An 18,370-nucleotide genomic window follows, 5' to 3' on the forward strand; every position below is an offset into this window, starting at 1 on the left:
TTAGGAGAAATTTGGCAACATTTGAATGCATGTAGTGCGTTCTTCAGCACGGCAGTGCTCTGCTGTGCTAAAGTAGAGTGCAGTTAAGCATAGTTCAGTTGTTTTACAAGAAACCTCCCCTGGAAGGCAAAACAGTGATATATTTAGACAATCAAAGCATTTCCTGGAAAATAGCCGATGTTGCGATACAAATTGGTAATAGTTAACTTCATCCGTATAATGGGCAACGCTGAAATTAAGTTAAGGTGGGTGTAAGAGAAACTTGAAAAGCGCCCTCACTTAGTGTCGCAAGCAAAGCACATTAAACGGATCTCATTGCAACGTCTGGATACAACTATTCGAGCTCCATGGACGTCCTTGTTGCATATACACGTAATTGAAGGCGTTTTGACTTTGTAGGCAATCACCGAACCTCTTCACCAATTAGTAAACCCTGTACTGAACAAGTTCCCCTTTAATTGAGTATTCGCGCTTTTTGGGTGTGCCTCGACACTATCGCTTTTCGCTTTTGGGCTGTGCATTTCTGTTTTTAGAATTTACGCGTTAAAGTGCCGTCTTCCTACTTGGCTTCAACTAGTTGACGTCATCAAAGACACCTTTAACGACATACTAGCCTATGGAAGTCAGGGTGACAACTTTTCTTAGATTTCCAAATTTCTTTACTTTTTCCTGGATTTTTAGAGCATACTATTCTCTAACTCTTCCCATTCCTGACTTTTCGACGTCCTTTTCTCGCCGGAGTCTTCATGAGACTTCTTTTCATGAGGAGCTTTTCGTGCAAAGTCTTGAATACAATGTTTTGGCATTAAGAAAAAATTCCAAGGTTTCGAATCACAATTCCTTGACTTTTCAAGAGCACGTCCCCCAGGATGTTCCTTTGACTAACGATAACGAACAAATCGCGAAAAATAAGGTGAGGCGAAGAAACGAGCAAATAAAAGTCGATGATCAGCCAGATTCACCCAGACGCTATGGCACATAAAAGTGCAGTGCTAACTAGTCATCGGTTAGTTACCGTTGCAGTATTTCTATAATTTTTCCCAGCAGATTATGGAACAAAGAGTCGACCTCCCGCATTCAAGAACAAGCCTCGTAAACAAACATTCGAGAGAACCGATAATGAGTGTAAGTGGGGAGTGGTGCTGAACGACGGTGAAATCCACGAGTGTCGACTCAACATGCGGGAGCTTTCTAGGAGTGAACTTATCAAGCTTTTAATTTTCCAAATTTAAGCGTAGCAATTTTTTTATTTGAAGAAAAATCACGGAAGTTTTTAAGAATTGCCTCAGAGTAGTTTTCCATTTAAAAATTGAATCGGGACGTGCGAAAACAGCTAATATCCATTTTTCCAGTCTTAAGTTCCTTTGAGTTGATAATCCTTTTAAAGAGTTGTACAACTATAAAAGTGATGAAAGGACTCTTTTTGGAATAAAGGAAACCCAAAGACGAGTTTCGAATGCCACTTTTGCGGTTGCAAGTCTACAACCAACTCCAAAAAGCATTATGAACTCAAAAAAACATAAGACTGGAAAAATGGACATCAGCGGTTTTCGCACGGCCCGATTCAATTAAAGTATGACAAGAAGTCTGCAAGAAGTCGCAAACCGAGATCCGTGGTTGGGAGGTATACTACCGTATTAAGGAAAAACACCGTATGAGCCTTCAGGCGTTGCCAAATTTCCTCTGACAAATCACTACTTTTCAGGAAATGTGTTGAATATTATTCTGCCAATTTCTCGGAGAATTTTGTTAGTAATTTGATGTAAAGTGTCTGAAAATTTCAGAGAAAAATATTCATAATAAAACCTGAAAAATAAACATTGTATCCAAGGAAATTTGGCAATTCTAGAGTGTTCATACGCCGTTCTTCCTCAGCACGGCAGTGTATAAACCAAAGTTCGGTCCTTGTGACCGAATTTTTTTCCCCGCGTTAAACTCGGACCCAAAAAACCTACCTCACTAATCACTTGCTACAGATCTCCGCGACACCGAGAGCGAATACCCCGCCGCACAGTGGATCGAGTCGATAGAGGAAGTCGAACAAAATTTGGAAACTTTAAAAGCTTATAACTCCGTTTATACAAAACTTTGAGGTTCTAAAAGTAATTTTGTTGGTCTCCTCGTGAAGTTTTCTTCTAGACGCACCCCTTACAATTTAAAATGTGACGAAATAAACGTCAAAATTTGCAGTTTCAGTCGAAAATGGGCCTGTTGCATGCAAGAGACACAGCCGTGCGAATAGACTTTTTAGTGGTTAAATGACACGAAAATTACGATGCTCACATTATAAAAGTCTGAAATACACTCCTTACTGCGCAATTTGCGTTGTCAGGAACGCGCTTTTTCAAATTTCCCGCGTCTGGGGGCAGTTTTCTAACGGAAACAATAAACGGCAACTCGCGGCTATTTCCGGTCAACTAAAACTGACAACATAACCTAAAAATCGGAGCTCGTGATATCGTGAAATGAAATGTAGAAGGATTACGTTGGATATTTAAAAGTTGATCGATTTGGTTACTGCATCAAGCGTATATGGACCACTATAAGAGATCACGTTGGGTTTGTAAACAAACTGAAGGAAAAAATAACAATAACAACAACGACTCGACATCTTCCGGAAATCACCGAGCCCGCCGTTTGCTCGTTTCCGGTGATTAGAAAACTGCCCCCAGACGCGGGAAATTTGAAAAAGCGCGTTCCTAACAACGCAAATTGCGCAGTAAGGAGTGTATTTCAGACTTTTTTAGTGTGACCATCGTAATTTTCGTATCATTTAACCTCTATAAAGTCTATTCGCGCGCCTGTATCTCTTGCATGCAACAGGCCCATTCCATGTGCGACCTCTCCGATTGACTCGATCCACTGTGCGCCGTTGAAAATATGTCATGAACTATCCGAAAGTAATTCGGTTGTTTTAATTACCAAGTCGGTCGACAGGCGGGAGAAAAGGACCTTGTCGCTTTTGCCGGAGCGTTGTCACTCACTGCCTCGCGCCCCGCGTCGCGCGCGTTTCAACATTTTTTCACTCGTTAAACCGGACTCGGATTTAGGCTGCTCGAGTCCGCATCGTATCGAATTTCGATTTATCGATCCCTCGATCCCAGAGCGCGAATTTGAGGAAAGCGGCGACGGGTTCGAACCCTGCGAGAGCCCCATGTTGAAATCTGATGTGAGAACGTATCACAATTTCCACATAAGTCCTATCTTACACATGAATCCATGCTTTCTGCGGCTCACGGGCAAATCTAGATACGCTCTTTTGGCGAAGGAGCAAGGAAATAGGTGCGTTACTTACCTAGTTACTTGCGATATCGAGGTGAGCAGAATCGAAAGTCAATTGCAGTGCGCACGATAAATTGCTCAATGATCTATGCTCGCAGACATCGAGATCTTTCTCGAGATATAGTTTTTTTTAATCTTACACATTTGGGTACATGCCTAATTTGTCACGGTGTAAAAATGTCCAAGATTCCCACCATACACCTTTTTGAGTAGATTTGTCTTACTCTTACTATCAGGCTAAGGAGGAATAAACGATTCCAAGGTTCGGTCACGCGAGGATTGCGAGATCTTTTTGATAAGAGTTATGTTCCCTCATGATAAATGCTCGTTTTCAGCAACAGTAGGACGTAGCAATCAGCTTGGAATTTTATGTGAAGTTTACTTCATTTTATCGTAGAGAAATACAGTTTCAGATAGACAAAGGCGCACTAACGTTTAAAACAATTATTTCACACTTGCTTTTAAAAAAACATTATAACTAAAATAAAAGTATTAATTTTTACGGCAATTTTTTTCGTCGTTTTTTTCTCCAACGCGCACTCTCCTTGTCGTGACGAATAATCACATCATCTGTGCTGCGTTTCTTTCATCATACAATGTGCCGGCCTCGGGGAATCATAACATAGCTCGGACAAAAAAAAGATGGGATTTCGTGTCTCGGTGCCTGAAGGAAGTTATGAAGTTTTTTGCTACCTTGTTTGCCTTTTTGGAATCAGTGCAAGGTTCGAATTCGCAACATTCCTCGCGAATTGCCGATGCGTTCGCGCGATCGCATCAAGACAGGACGTTCGTTTTGACACAGAAGTGTTTTGGAAGTTTTTGAATCTGAAGCAACTATCTCCATCGTAACATAGGCCCTATCATGTGTGTATTCTCACGCATCTCAAGACGCAACTACACAGGAGATATGGTTTCTTTTAATGTAAGTGCGACCTTATGTCAGTCGATTCCTGTCAAATTTGAGCAACCTCACTTCGTGTGTCGTGAGAATTTAGATCAGAGTTGCACGCGCGAAAGTTAATTTTAGAGTCAAATAATTACTCAATTTACTTCATTCACTTAGCAACAGCAAGTTTTTAATGAAAAGGAATAGTTTTCTCTGTTTTTAAAGGAAAAACAGAATTTCCTTTTCAGGGTACAAAGCTGTTAAAAAGTCAAGGAAATCTTGGAAACGTCAGGGAACTCTGCTATAAGGAACCTTGCATTTTTATTTTCTTTTAAACCATTGCTTTTTTTTAAAGTTCAAGAGGGTGCACCAAAATTTTTCTTGCAAATCATTTTCGTAAAAAATCATACCAAACAAAGTTGAAAAGTCAGAAATTGTACTTTCAAAATCCCTGATATGTCAGGGAAAATGCAGGAGGTTTTAAACCTAAGCTTGTCGCCCTTCTCTTTGCTATTGCCTACAGATCCATATTCAAATTCTCAAGTCTGTTTCAATTTTTAGAATTTTATTTTTTCGTTTGAAACACAAAAAAAGGAGTTTAAAGGATCTTCAAAAGGCATTAAAAAACTGGCAGTACTTTCATAATTTTAAAACAGAATCACGTAGACTTTGAAAAATGCCTTAAAAACGGAAGTTTTTTATTCTTATACATTCTAATACTTATACGTAAAATCATTCTTATTTTCGGTTAATCCAATCGATGCACCGAGATCAACGAGAAACAAATCTGAAACAAATTGCGTCGAGCCGCACACTCCTGCCGACATGCGTGCGAAAACGCGCAGAAAATTAGCGATGGAAAATGTTCGAAATGAGGAAACCAAGGCAAACCGGAGGCGAATAATCACTCGTTAATGAACCGAACGTAGGTTTCTCAATTACCAGCGCTGCTTTACGGCTAACATTATTTTAGCACCGACTTGCTCCCGAAACTTGTTTTGAGGCTCCTTCGTAGAATCGACCCGATTAAGAGCGATCTATAAACCGAAAAACCACATTTGGACGTATTTCTGTCAAACGGAACTAAAGGCATTAAGACATGAGCCTTGAGACCCATGAGAATACATGCATAACAGGGCTCACGTCATAATGCACATAGTTCCGTTTGGCAGAAATACGTCCATTTACAGAGCTCGGCGATAGACGGAATAACAGAATCAAAAGTTTCTTCTGGTATACGTTCGGAATCGGTTTCTGACTGGTTAGCGTTTTAAGCTATTTACTGTCATGCTTAAAAAAATACTGTGAGAACAATCGGATGTTGCCAAATTTTCCTCTGTGGAATATTTGTTTTTGATAAAATTTAATGAAATTTTTTTATTGGAATTTTCCGATTCGCTACAGAATGGAGAAAAATATCCTTAGAATTCATAATTCCCCGTCTTTTCAATGTTTTCGTTTTTTTGGAAGGAGGGGCATAATTTCTCATGAAAATTCATATGCGCGGAGTCTCTTGAAATTGATAAAATGCAATGTTTTGGCTAAAAGCAAAAAATTCAAAGTTCAGCAGTTAAGTGCCCTAACTTTTCAGGGTTGAGGTCATTCCTTGCTTTCGATACCTTACGTGACTCTGTAGAAAGAAATGCGGATAAAAATCTCTGCATTTAAGAGAAACACTCACGAGGATTCCATAGAATTCGTCATCTACCTATCGATAGAAGTATGGCAACGTGTGAGTGCGCAAAATGTGCGGAGAAAATTGTTGAAAAACGAAAAAATATACGACGCGATTTAGTGCCAAACGACAAACAGGCCTTTTTCAAAAATAATGTGTGTAAGGAGATATGCAACGTCGCAAAGCGAGATACGCGGTTTGGTACTGACGCCGCCGATATGATACCTTGAATCACGAGTGTTACGATACACCATAGAATACATTACATGTTATTAAAATATAAAAATGATAATTTTGATCGCGGCACTCATACGAGGGCTATCTTGCTTTGCGTTTATAATGACGGTACAGATGAGACTGATAAAATGATAGTGGCTTGCATGATGAAAGTGAGTAATTTCTGCATGTTGGTTTATGATGTCGATTTCTGGAGCAGAACTAGGCGATGCGCGATGGTTGATGACTTATATGGCTCAATCGTATCATACTTTATTATGAACAACATATGAAAATATTGTTGGGACCTATGACGTGATATTCTGTCGCTAAAGTTTTAAGACAGTTACTTCAGTTACTATTTTATGGGGCTCTTCACGTATCACAGCACTTGTTCTGAATTTTACTGTCGATTCATGCTGTAATATTGAGTTTTCGTGCCTATATGGTGAGGAAATTTCGTTTCTCCGGTTCCATAGTAGGAAAAGTCAGCGCGAGCACAGCTTCTGGTACGCAGGTGCAACTAATTAAGGAGGAAAGAGAGGATTTCATATTATGTCTCTTCCTGAGGATCTCACACAATCTACAGGAAGAAAAAGGCCCAGCTGGCATGTGCCGCGCCTTCAGTCGGAGAAGCTCCCTTAGAAATTATTAAAAAGGCAAAGTTGGTGACACATGAGTTGCAGTAACAGTATCAACATACTAAAAGAATGCTAGGGTGCCTTCAATTTGGAAGGTAGACAAAAGCGGGAGCCCAGGAGTTAAAATAGTGCTATCATCGCGAATTGGAGATGTGGTGACTTGAAGTTAATAGTTCTATCGATTTCAAATGAAAAATTGAAGGCACGGATAGTATTATTATCCTGAGGATAATTGTCACGATGTCTTAAAATAAAAATCAGGATTCAAGGTTCACGTGCTATCAATTCGGAAATTAGGATGATAATATCCAAAATAATTTAAGTCTCTTGAAAATACGACTTTTAGAGCAAGTCATTCAGTTTTTTTTATCACATTTTCCCTCAACATTTAAATTTTAGGTACATTTTCCAACAGGGAGAAAAATCTTTCGTCTCAAAGTGTGATGGAAGCAGTGCTTTGCGTCTCGTGAAACCTTGTCCCCAGGCGGGTCCTAGTGAACGAGCAGATACTTCGCAAAAACTGCAATTCACTGAAAATAATAAAAACTAAACATAATTTGGCGAACTTAAAATTACAGCCGGACCTATCTCAACCAATTAAAAAAATGGTTCCTATTTAGGAAATGAAGAGGAAGACATACCGCAGTATAAAACCTGTCTTCAGTCAAATAAGAACGGCTACAAAAACAATCTTGAGGGGTCATTTCCCGAACTTTTACCGATATTCTATTCGGAGCCTACTTTCAACTTGGGAACGGTCGAAACAATTGGTAAATATATTTTGAGCGCAATTGATTTTTGCGGCTTACAGAGCATCAGGAACTGGAGCGTCTAATTAACAAGACGGCAAGTTATTCGTTGAACACTTAACGGTCCGAGTAAAGCATAAATCATTTCGAGCAACACAGATACTCCACTTAAAAATCTGCGGTGAGACGGGGAGGAGGAGGAACAGTAAAGTCTTCGATACGTGTGTTGAGAACGAGACGCATTTGAACCACTGGGTCACAATTTATTGGACTTCATTTTTCAATAAGGAGTTACTATTTTTGGCTCACCTATAAAAGCACATATCTGCGTGGGGAAACGAATGGAACATACGATGGTTCTAAAATGAGCCAAAAATAGTAGCTTCTTGAATCAAAATATTGTCCAAGTATTGCAATTTTGCCAAAAAGTAACCAAAAGCATTCCAATGTTGCTAGGATTGTAAAACCTACATTTTTTTGCAGTAAAATTCCTGAGATTGTGCCAAAAATTAAATTAAAAAAGGTAATTTCTGCCGTGAATTTATAGTTTATTTGGAGCAAAGATAAAACTTGATTAGATGATCAGTTGATACTTGCAAGGTGAAAAAAGTTGTAAGATCTTAGAGACATTGGAATGCTCTTGGTATTCCTTTCTGCAAAATACAATCCAATTATAGTATTCGTTACTGATCAAGGTCAACTGGCCTACATTCTGCAATAGGGAACCACTATTTACTATGCATTGCTTATTCTAAAAACAATATTTGTACACTTGGTTTCCTCAAGTGGGTACAATTTTTTATAAATAGGGTTTAGAGAAGGCATGACGTAACCAGGGATATTTTCCCGGGAAAATTCGCGACGACTCATCAAGGCGTATGTGAAAAAGACGGAAGAATGTACGAAAAGAAAATAGATTTTAGCGGGGAATCTCCGAGAAGTTCCCATTCACTCCTCTATGCGTAACTCATAAAAATAATCGACATCGATCGCGCGGATACCCCATAACTAAGTTATAAATCGCGAAGGAGCCTTCATCGGGAGGATGAAAGGTAACTCGGAAAATAAACTCGGTGTAACGGGGTTGGCCGGAAGCAAACACATCCACCGCTCGAGTGTGCCTGGCTATTTAATTAATAACCTGTGCGCGTTGCAATCTGACAATTAAAACGTTTAATTCTTCTCCGCTCTTCTTAATTATCGCGGCGCGATTAAAACTGCGCGGACTAGGGGAACGCACAAAGTTATCCCGGCAGCCATATCCCGATGATGCAGCAGCGAGTTGCGAGCGTGAGCTAGCAAGAAGTAGCAACAGGTTGGAAAATCTGATTTCTCATCGAGCGCCTTCAAACGCATGAATAGACTTCACGGAGTGAGAAATTACGTTGACCGGTTGAACTTGAAACAGATGATACGCATCGCGGCCACCAATGAAATAAAAGGGGCACACAACCTGATTTGCGCCGAGCACAATATCGAATAATCGAAGAAATAAATGCAATATATAAATAGTCCAAACATTATTATTAATATTTAAGTCTATTAAACCACCTTCCAAAGAAAATTTTCAGGGCGATTTTCAGTTGGGAATACCTAAGTTCCTTCTTGTGAAAACGCAATTACCAAGGGTAAATTTGGCTACATTGAAATGGGGTTACGTTCTTTCGTGAAGAAAACGCCGATGCGTGAGAGTCCGACGGATGCTGCGCAAAACAGCACAAATCCCTGGAGGATGAAGACGAAAGAACGTAACTTCATTCCAAGGTTGAAAAATGGACTCAAACAAATCAATTTTCAACAAAAATTCGCCTGCACTAGAAAAAAAAACAAACACATTGGATCTAGAGTCCAGACTCTTGAAAACATTGACAAGAAAAAGGACTCTTGATTCAATCAGATTTAAGCTTAAATCCAAAAGAAATCCGCTCAAATTAAGAGGCTTAGTTCTTGATTGAAGCTTAAATCTGATTGAATCAAGAGTATTTTTTCCTGTCGATGTTTTTAGGAGTCTGGACTCTAGATCCAATGTGTGTTTTTTTTTCCAGTGTGCGCAATTTTCCCCTAAAATACTTCCGATTTTTGCATGGAATCAGAAGAACGATCGGTGCAATTTTCAGTTGGAAATTCCCTGGCATTTACTCATGAAAATGAAATTAATGAGGATGAATTTGGCAACATTAAAATGTAGTTACGTGCTTTCCCAAGGGAAAACGACGATGCGTGAGCACCCGACGGATGCCGCGCGAAACGGCGCAGATCCCTGGATGATGCAAATCCGAAATCACGCGCCAAGATCGGGACGATTCCTAGGACTCGAAGGCGGGACCGAGGGGCCCGGGTAGGGGGGGGGGGGGGCTGAGACTACCACGGCCCCGTGGGTTAGACTTAGGCCGCCTGCAACTTGCGAAACCTCTGAGGTTAAGCGCGGATTGTTACGGTTCCACCCGAAGCGACGAGGGCCATTAGCGTTACCACGACGACTGTCATGCTGACCATTGTGCCCGGTTCGGGGTCTTTGAAATTCGCGGCACTCCATAGTTCACCGACGACGACGACAACGACAAAGCAGTGACGAAGACGAACAAGCGTAAATAAAGCTGTGCCGAGCTCGGCTCAGATGGGAACGCTTGATAGATGATCCAAACTCAACTGTGACCCAACGATTCCGACTTCGTTGTCAGATCGGGTGAGCGCTGCATCGAGAGTAGGATCTACCGAGCTGAAGAAAAACGTCGGATGAACATTCGAATGTTGTCAAATTTCCTCCGAAAAAATGTTAATTGTCAAGCAAAGTTGGACGGAGTTAAACAGAAAGGAACCAAGCCACATCGGGATCGAACCGAGAAAAAGAAGTTTAAAGTTTGGCTCCTGCATAATACTCAATGTAAAAGATAAACTTCAAGTTCAATTTCTGCAAAAGCTCCAACAAAAACTTTGAATTTTTGGCGATAGATAGTAGAGCAGTGGTTGAGTTCAATGCCACTCATAACTCAATTTTTTCCAAAATGTGGGTTGGTTCCTTCCTGCTTAACTCAGTCCAGTTGGTACTATTATTCCCTTAAAAGTTTCAGGAACTGTAAATGAAATTGCAAAAAGTATTATCCCAAAAACTGAAAGGAAAATACTTGCAACTTTTCCAATGAATACTTTATTTATAAAAGGCAATTTGGCAACGCCTGAAAACTCATGCGTTGTTTTTCTTTAGCACGGCAGAGTAGATGTGGATAGTGCTCTTCTCTTTAGACCTTTACATGGAGTGCGCTTTTTTTTAGACAGAGAGTATGGCCACTTGCGGATTTATCGCGGATTTTTCTCGGATCAATTTAGCCAGATCATGCTTCATAATGCTCTTGGGAGCAGAAAAAAAGAAGTATGGAAAATGCAATTCGTTGAATGCATGTGATCCCAAGTAGCAGAAAATGAGATTTTATTGGCATGCATCATTTCTCAAATTACGTAGTTAAGCGACTTCACGCAGTTTTGAAACAAAAAGTGCAATATATTCGATCGATTCTTTTTTTCACCTACACCTCTATTATGGAAGGTTGGCATAACGAGCGCAGCGGGTGATGACCGTCTAAAGTTGGCAACAATCACTCACCCAAAGTTGTTGCCATTTTTTTCCACCCTGAGAGTCTTCGTGGGACCCAGAGTTTATACTCTCTCCATGAAAGAAAGGTACTCGATCTAACTTACAGTTAGAGACACTATGTCCCATGACACAGATCCCTTCGGAACTTTCAATAGAACAATGGTAGCAACTTTGGATGGGTTGTTGCCAAATGAGTTACAGGTGAAGAGCAAAATGTGTGCATTAGCCTTAGAGGATACACAGATAGTACCCTCAGGAAGTTTGCGGTATCTGATATTTTTTTGCGATAAACGGCTGAGTTGAGTGATGTTACATTTTTGGTAGCTGGTGGATATTTCGACGATTTCTCTAAAAAAAAAACTGAACACAAAATGTGTGATTTGCGAGGTCAATGAAAAACTGCCCAGAAGAACGAGGTAAAAAATTTAGGATCGACGATTGCTGAAAAAGGGACTCGCGGATTAACGTTCCGCGGACATTGCAAAATATACCGAAGCGAAAAAACCGATGATAAACGCGCAGTTACGAACGGTTCTGATGCAACAAGGATGAGAGAAAAAAAAGGCGGAGATGATGAGGCCGAAAGGCGAAGAGGGAAGATTACAAAGCTTGAGATTGACTTAATGGAGGATGAACTGAGAAAATGACACTGATTACGAAAGAATGCCGGTGAAGTACGGGTGGAATGAAGTGGTCGACTCTTCCGAGACCCGAGTCATGTAAGGGTCCAACCTGAGCCTCATGACCGATGGTCCATGTCGGTATGGTATACGCTTCAATTCGGTTTTCAGTGACGAGCTTACTTCTTTGCGATCAAGTATAATGGCACAGGGGTAAACTGTGCCGAAATAATACCGGAGAAAATACCGAAAAAATATCCTGGTACACGAATTTGAAAGGAAACAACTCTCTCGTCTAGAACAAGGTGACAAGTTTTCTTGATCTTCAAGATTTCCTGACTTGCCCCTGACTAATCAGGGTTTTAACACTAACAATTCCACACATAAAAAAGTATGATTTGAGGTACTGACATGAGTGTAGTAATCACCAACAGACTCTATGGTAGCAAATACCGTAACTCTATCCGTATTCATCTCCAGAAACAACTCGACTGTACAACTTTGGAAATAGACCGTTGCAAAAGGTATAACAACAATTTACCTCCACAAAAAATTGAAAATACAGGAGAAAACACTTTGCCGGTTTTGGGAAATTTGAGGGTATGTTCGCACCTAGCTTATAACTTTGTCAAAGTCATAGAATACTTTCCTCCGTATTTTTACTTTTTTGCAGTGGCAAATCATATGTCATCCCCTGCTAGGGTCTATTTCCAAAGTTATACTGTTGAATTTTACGCGAGATTCTTTAAAATTGTCCTCATTATGAAGCTTGGTTGAAGGTCTCTTTGGTTGAGGTCACCATGTGAACCATATCGATGGCCGAAGTGCGAAACCACGTAACTCCATGGCACTGTTTCCAAATTTCCGCCCCTATTTGATTTTTCAAAGAGAAACAAGTCAACTTAAATCAGCTTGAAACTTATGCACAATATTCTCATGACAGAGAGGAAAATCAAGGGAGTTTTCAAGAAATTAAGTTAACTAGCTTTCCATAGAAAGCATTAAGTATGACAGGAAATTTGCAACGGAGATACGTGGCCATCGATAGGGGGCCTTTAAGGAAAGGGACTGTTTGAGGAAAGACTATATGAATAGGGTCCCACGCGCAGAGGTGAGAAGGAGGGATCAACATTCAACAATGATCCTTTTTGGGAGATCCAAGAGTTAGATCTACAATAAATGTTAAAGCACTTCGACTTAAGCCCCGACTTGACGAAGGAATTACGTCAGTCAAGACTCAAGAGCAGGTCCTCGGCAAGGAACCATGAGAAGGAACTCGGGGCTTATAAACTTAAGTACACGCGGACCGCGAAGCAGGGAACACGCGGGGCTCCGGGGATGGCAACCGTTACTCTCCCGTCCTCAGGAAAAGCGCCTTATCAACATTCGAACGTTGCCAAATTTCCCCTGATAGAACATTTAATTTCCAGGAACGTAATGAATATTTTTCCTTGAGAATTTCCCATTAATCGGATCAAATTGCGAATCAAATTATCGGAAAAATTGGAGGGGAAAAATCCACGAATTTTCTCAGAATATTGATGTTTGAAGAGAGGAAGTTTGGCAATGCCTGAAGGGACATACGGTGTTTTTCCTGAGCACAGGAGTACTGTCTTTTGATGATGAGAACGCGGCGTGACTGTCTCGCTCGGCTGAGGCTCCAGACCCCGGGTACCCCGTGCCCCGAACCCCCCGGAGCGGCGTTGCCGTTTACGCTCAAAATAATCCATTTTCCCGGGAAAAGCGGCCGTTTCGGTTGGGAAAAAGGCAACGTCGCCGCGCGAGTCCCGAGTTTCAACTGCGAGATGCCAGTTCATTATTCTTGCCGCCTGCATTCCTCCTACTCTTCCTCTCGTTTTTTTCTCATTCACTTCCCATCCCTGCGCCCCTCCCGCCTCCCGGTCGCCCCTCCCGGGCGCCCTGTGAGAACTCGTTTCCTGTTCTCTGATTGCTTTTCGCACCTCCGCGCTACGGCGCGACTCCGTCCCCTCCGCCGCCCTCGACCGCCCACCACTTCTCCGATTCGGCTTCTTGCGGCGACTTAATCCGGGAAACTCTCAAATTTAGTGGCTCCGGTCAACCTCTTCAATGCACGAAGAACAGACACAAGACCCTCTACTTGTATCTCGGCTAGGTGAAACTTTTACTTTCGGGACTTCAACATTCAAACTGTTGACCTCACTGAAAAAAATAGTTCTGTTCACAGGGCTCCTGTACTTCTTTTGTGACAGTCACAGAAGCTTCCGTTATGAGGACAGGGTACTCTGTTCCCACGACCGAAGTTCTGTTCTTACAACAGAAAAATTCTGTAAGTGTAACAAAGAAACTGCAGGAGCCCTGGGGACGGAAAGTTCTGTCGTCAGCACCATCTATTTTTTTCTGTGTACATAGTTGATGTCTAACAAGTTTCGTTTTGCAAACAAGCCGAAGTTGGGGAACTTGTTTGGCTCATGACGTCACCCGAAGCTCATCATCCACCATGTAGGTAGGTCAATAGCCGAAAAAAAGAGTGATGACTGTTGCTCCCTTATAGTTGCGTCCATAAGGAAGTGTTGAATACCCGAAAGTTAAAGCTTCCACCTGTCGCCAAGAGGCAAAAGGAGGGTCTCTTGTCTCTGACGAGGAATCTATGCGTCAAGCAATACTGCGAAGACTTTATTGAGACTTTTTATCCAGTGTTCGCCTTGATTGACTAATTCGTTCCCAAAAATAATAGTATGACAATTGAAGTGCTACAGAGTAAACTGAGAGAGGTAGAGCGAGAAAAATTTGAGACACTCACGTGAATTACTCACGTTACGTTACGCACTCCTCAGCGGTTTAAATAGCGAGTTAATTATCTTAACCGTGCGTTCAAGTCTCTGGACCGATGTTGTTAAACATATACAATTAAGGGAGAGAAAGAGATGGGACGAAGAGGGAGGGAAGAGGGGACGATAATGAATTTATGTTACGTACAGAAAATCGTATTTTCCCGGACGAGGAAACGTAACTAGATTTCAATGCTACCGAATTTTTCCTCGCAGACTGCATTTTCACCAGGAGAATCTTGGGAATTCATGGCTGGAAATCTCACAAGTTTTCATTGACAATCAATGGTTCCAACCATAACAACAGAACATGACCGCGAGTCCAAATTCTGTGTAGAGTAGAGTTTATTGTTTTAGCTCAGTATAATCTTATCATTAGAAAATGATTCATCAATTAATGACTCAAAACATGGAATCTTCAGGTTTCAAGAAACACTTGGACGCATACCACCACCCTACCATGAATAAGACGAAGTTATGCGTCTGGAATCATCGAATGACGTAGCCACGAACCAGCGCATTGTAGGGACGTATGAACGGAATTCGATTCTTGGCTGCGTGCGGGGAAAAGTCTAAACTAGACGGAGGATTTATGGGAAGGTAGGGGTGGGGAGCGTTACCGCAAACCCACTCTCGATGATTCCGAGCTCATCCGAGGTTGACCGGATCACTTCGGAGTTCGGCTCGGAGTGGAGCCCATTCATAAAGAATACCTCACTCCATACATGCACCATGAGTGGGGGTCCTCGTTGCCACCGTGTGCTCGCAAATCCATTCCTGGCACGGATTAAGTTTAAAAAAGTTCACCGAAAAGATGGGATTTCATGGATTTGATCGCTGAATTGGACGTTTCTTTCAAACGGGACTATGTGCATTAAGACATGAGCCCTGAGACCCATAAGAATACATGCATAACAGGGCTCACATCATAATGCAAATAGTTTGGTTCGGTAGAAATACGTCCAATTACAGATCCTCGTAATCTACAAAGTGATTTCTTGATCTTTCGATTAAAAATATGGAGCTCTGATTCTCTCAAACTTACAGGTCGCATTTCCGGACTTCACGAGCTTCAAAAACGAGCTATGCAGGCATTGCAGGATAATAGTCAAATCAGGCACTTTTTCACAAGCGGACTTCTCTGGGCAGATGGTCAAATTTTGAGGACCTACCAAATTTAAACTTTAAGATGAAGATTTCCGGATTTTCTCTCTCTTTTTTTCACTTCAAATATCCCGGGGAATAATCTTACGCTTGCCGTCCCCGAAGTCCCATCCCCCCTTTGTCCCTAACCAAGCCACCCCAGATAACCGTTAACTGTTAAAAAATGCGTTAATAAAATTAAGTCGGCCCCCTGTGGTGTAGTGGTTGTAGCGCTTGCTTTACGATCGGGAGGTCCTGAGTTCGATTCCCGGCTAGGTGACGCGAGTTCAATTGTTTCAAATAACGCGCGTTATTTCAAACCATTGAACTCGCGTCACCTAGCCGGGAAAATCGAACCCAGGACCTCCCGATCGTAAAGCAAGCGCTACAACCACTACACCACAGGGGGCCGACTTAATTTTATAGCACTTGGAAAAGAAACTTTTATCAGAACATCGATCCTTCATCTGAAAAACGACGATCCGAATTCAACTAAATCTTAAGTTTTTCAACATAAAGAGCTTTCCTTGAGACAAAGTTCAGAAATAAGCTTTTTGGTTATGTGAGAGAAGGAGGAAAAGGGAGAAATCGCCGTTCGTAATTGGACTGCTTCAGACGTCATTCAACATACATCGCAGTTGGATTATTTCGATGTAAACAAAAACATAACCTCGTCGTCGTATTGACAGGTGTTGGAATGCGTCTATTTTTCCCCGCCTAGGATAGACGAGTCATAAAGTGATTTATGATTTCATATCAAATTCCTAATGAACTAACCCATGCAGCTGCCGTGCTAAGAAAAAACGCCGTATGAACCTTCAGGCGTTCCCAAATTTCCTTCGGCAATCACGAACTTTCGGGAAAATTTGTAAATATTTTTCCTCCAATTTCTCAGATAATTTCGGTCGCAATTTCAACTAAAGTTCCTGATAAATTCAAGGAGAAATATTCATAGCTTTCCTCAAAAATAAACATTTTATCAGAGGAAATTCGGCAACTCTTGAATGTTCATACGACTTTTTTCTTAGCGCGGCAGTGTAACCCACAACGCGGAATCCGGACTTGGGTTCGTGTTTTTGTTTACATAGGAGCCATCAACATCAACAGCGAGTAAATTGGTGAATAATCATCTTATTTTCACTTAAATGCGACAACGCTGGCGGAAACGTCATTTAAAAAGGATACAAGCGACCAGGAGCAGGAGGATCTTGACTCGAGAGAGGCCAATCGGACGTCCTTCCAAGCGTGGAAGACAGGGCAGCGGGGGCCGGGAGGGGGCGCGGATAGAGGGCTGAATGGAGTGGGCAAGGGTGACGGGGGAAGGGGGGGCAAGAAAAACCGATGGACGCGGGGTGCGGGGGGTGGGGGGGGGGGCAAGGCGGACGGGGACGAGCGCGCGGCTAGGAACAGGTGAGTGGCTTGAGTCACTGACACCGCTTTCCCGTGACGTCATTCAGTACTTTCCTCCTCTCCGCCAGCTGAGAGCGGGTAAACAAGGGAAACGAACGTGTATTCGGAATTTCTGAATGAGATTTGGATATCTTCGATCAGAATCAGCTTAGGTGCACTTGACGTTGTCTGATCTCCTACTGCGATTTATTATTTTCCAGAAAACTAAGATTGTTAATAACTTAAAGATTTTGTGGATTTTTATTTGTTGATTATGTAAAATATATATAAGGTGACCCGAAAGCTCCGCACCACCCATATAACCCCCGAAGTTCTTGCCTCTTTTCAGAAGGATCCCCATAAGTATTCGGTCAGTTATGATGAACGAGACCCTGATGGGAAAAAGAAATGGGGGTGGCTATTTACACGAATCATGATATTTTCTTAAAGTCAAGAATCGAGAAGACGATAAAGATGACTTAACATTTTAATTTTGACATTTCTTCAGCGTCTTCATTTTAGAGACTTTTTAGGGCACTCTAAACAGGAGTGATGTTGAGAATTTCGACTTCAGAGTGAGTAAAATTGCATATCCACGAAATGAAGGAAAACGTGTTCTCTTTTTGGTTGACTCAGAGACTTTAACGCACGAGTAAAAAAGTTGGATGGGGCGAAACGTGTGATACAACTATTTCAACTTTGAAGTAGATAAAATTGCATATCCACGAAATGAAGGAGACCGTAAACTCTTTTCGGCTGACGCAGAGACTTCAATGCAGAATATATTGACCACGAGGGGCCATTTCAATCCCTCTTGGTTTCTAATTTTTGAACCCTTGTTTTTTTTAAGAGAGATATGGATATTTTTAAATGCACCCCGAGGAGAGTTTAATCCCTCAATCAAAACCCATGTAAAAATGAAAACTCTCCCATAGAGAAATAATTTTTTATTATCCGACTTTTCTCTTAAATATTACCGTTACTTCTTAGAAACGATTACCAAGAATTACTGCAGCAGTACAACTGTGTCGATTACATTTCTTGTGATTCAGTACGTTTGCCTTAAAAATCGTTAAATTTTTGAAAACCACTCAGAGTAATTTTAATTTTTTTTTCCTCGCGTTTAAATAAAATGGTACCTACGATAAACTACAAAATTAATCCGGCATTCTTTGCATTTCATTGCGCTTTCGTCTAATTCCAGGGAGCAGGGACCCGAAGGGTTCAGGCAACATCGAATGGGTGTTCCGATAAGGCGTCTTGGTTAGGTTGTTGCACCTGTTCCCACTGTCACAAAATTGTCTTGAAGAGACCGTATTTCTTAGCTTTCGGTAGACGGAAGTTCGCATTTCCTGCTGAATCTGGCA

At 41.5% G+C, this 18,370-nt stretch overlaps 1 protein-coding gene across 5 annotated transcripts in view; it reads right to left on the reverse strand.

Annotated features, from left to right (window-relative positions):
• The window catches only part of fus (epithelial splicing regulatory protein fusilli), a 220,160-nt gene that overhangs the window by 79,609 nt on the left and 122,181 nt on the right, over positions 1 to 18,370 (reverse strand). The gene's annotated exons all lie outside the window — the stretch shown is intronic.

Source organism: Bemisia tabaci, chromosome 5, assembly GCF_918797505.1.
Source record: "Bemisia tabaci chromosome 5, PGI_BMITA_v3".
In the NCBI taxonomy this organism is placed as follows: domain Eukaryota; kingdom Metazoa; phylum Arthropoda; class Insecta; order Hemiptera; family Aleyrodidae; genus Bemisia; species Bemisia tabaci.